The sequence below is a fragment of the Ahaetulla prasina genome, chromosome 11, assembly GCF_028640845.1.
Source record: "Ahaetulla prasina isolate Xishuangbanna chromosome 11, ASM2864084v1, whole genome shotgun sequence".
Lineage (NCBI taxonomy): Eukaryota > Metazoa > Chordata > Lepidosauria > Squamata > Colubridae > Ahaetulla > Ahaetulla prasina.
Genome location: NC_080549.1, coordinates 14,648,787 through 14,651,216, shown reverse-complemented (window position 1 = coordinate 14,651,216; position 2,430 = coordinate 14,648,787).

Here is a 2,430-nt window from a genome sequence, read left to right as displayed (position 1 = left end):
TCTCCCCGCGAAAGCGCAGCGGGTCCCGATGAGGCTGGGAAGGGGACCTCCCTTCGGGGGGGGGCGGAGCCCTTGAAGGGGCGTGGATCTCGGTGTTTTCTTTTTTTTAATTTAATTTAATTTAATTTTTTTGTGAATGTAAAGCGCGCTCGGCGGCGCGCTTGTGAATGGAGGGAGGGGAGGGGAAGGGAAAAGAGAGGGGTGGGGACCCCGCCCCCTGACTCCGCCCCCTTTCCTTCCCTCCCTCCTCCTCATCCCTCCCTCCTTCTCTCTCTCTCTCTCTCTCTCCCTCCTTCTCTCTCTCTCCTTTCCTGGAGCAATTAATGCTCTCCAAGTGGCGTCATTGCGTTGAAATGGAATCGGCCCATTAAGGCGTCCCCGCAGGGATCTCTCCGCCGGCTCTTCGCCCGCTCGCCCGCCGTCCGCTCCTTCCAATCGGGCTGCCTTTGCCACGCAAAGAGCCAGCGGCGGAACCCCACGAATTTCCGTGGCTGGGGCGGCGAAGGGAGAAGAGGGAGAAAGAGAAAAGCTCCCGTTCTCCAGCCTTGCAAGCCGGGATGCCTCAGCAGCCCCGGGGATCGAGTCTCGTCCGATCAATTAACAGGAACAGAGTTGGAAGGGACCTTGGAGGTCATCTGGTCCAACCCCTACTCACGCAGGAGACCTCTACTAGGGATTCGAACCGCCGACCTTTCTGATCGACAAGCTCAGTGTCTTAGCCACTGAGCCAGCTGAACGACTTGAAAGTAGTGACAAATAAAATAAGCAATCACACACACACACATAGAGAGAGAGAGCGCACCTGAGTTCTCAGCACAAATGCATTATTGGAGCTTTTAAGTACTCAGATCAATGGGATGTGGGGGGGTGGGAGGCTCAAAGAATGGACAGTTTATAATCCTGGAACATGTTACTGTGCAACAGGAAGGCCATTGGCAGAGTTTCCCAGCAGGGAAAAAGCAGCAAAAAACTATCCATGGGATGAGAAATCTCAAAAGCTGGCTTTGAAATCCAGGACAGCTATTCTTAGCACATGGTTAGGGCTGCCATGGCTTAACCCTATTTTAATCGTGGTTTATTGAACAAATCACAGTTGGTTAGCTGTCTACAATATGCTATGCCATAAGCCTTGGTTTACAAAGGTCCTGCCGAAAATTAATAAACTGTGTTGTATTAGCACTGGAAAAAGAACTTTAAGCAGAAAATAAGAAAATAAGAAACACACAATCTAAAAACTACAAGAGTTCTTAAGAGCCAATATAATGTAGTTGTTAAGAATAAGAATAGTATCCCAAAAATGCTTCTTCAAGAGGCAACTGGACTTTCTTGTTTTTCTTTGAAGATGTTTCGCTTCTCATCCAAGAAGCTTCTTCAGCTCTGACTGCCTGGTGGAGAATGGAAGGATCTATACTCCTTGCAGACAGCTGGTCATTTACATTCTTCTGTATCTCAGACTGAAGCAAAAATGATTCCTGTAGTCTGCAATTTTTTCAGTAGTCTGCAATTTTCTATTCCCCCCCAGCCAGTCAGAGCTGAAGAAGCTTCTTGGATGAGAAGTGAAATGTCTTCAAAGAAAAAACAGAAAGTCCAGTTGCCTCTTGAAAAAGTACCTTTTTCCCATAACCTGGATGATTGAGAATCTCCATAGACAATAAGAATACTGAGATCTGGATTCGGGTTCATCCTTGGTCATAGATATACTCTTAAGTGGCTTTGGGCTAGTTTCTTAACTATCCTACCTCACAGGGTTGTTGTGGGGACAGAATGAAGGGAAACTCCTATGTAGAACAGGTGGAATAATCTTTATCCATCATAATAGTCATGATAACTTAGGAGCAAAGCCTCTTCTGCTTAGAGCATCATCTATATAATGACATTATGGTACTTAATGTTAGTAATATAATACCGATAGAAAACTCAGTTCCGTTTCTTCTGCAATTAAGCAAATCGCATCTAGAAAGAAGGAAGCAGAAGGATGGAGGTGGGAGGGAAAATCAGACACCAATTTCTATGGGCTGGACAGGTTTAACAGATTAACAGAATTGGAAGGGACCTTGTAGGTCATCTAGTCCAACCCACCCTCCCCCCGCACAAGCAGACCCTACCCCATTTCAGACAGATGGCAGTCCAGTCTCTTCTTGAAAGCTTCCAGGGATGAAGCTCCCACAACTTCAGAAAGCAACTTCTGTTCCATGGGTTGATTGCTCTCACTGTCAGAAAATTTCTCCTTATTTCCAGGTTGAATCTCTCCTTGTTCAGTTTCCATCCATTATTCCTTGTCTGGCCTTCAGGTGCTTTGGAAAATAGCTTGACACCCCCCTCTCTTTGGCAGCCCCTCAAATATTGGAAGTCTGCTACCCTATCTCCTCTAGTCCTTCTCGTCACTAGACCAACCATGCCCAGTTCCTGCGACCATTCATCGTATATTTT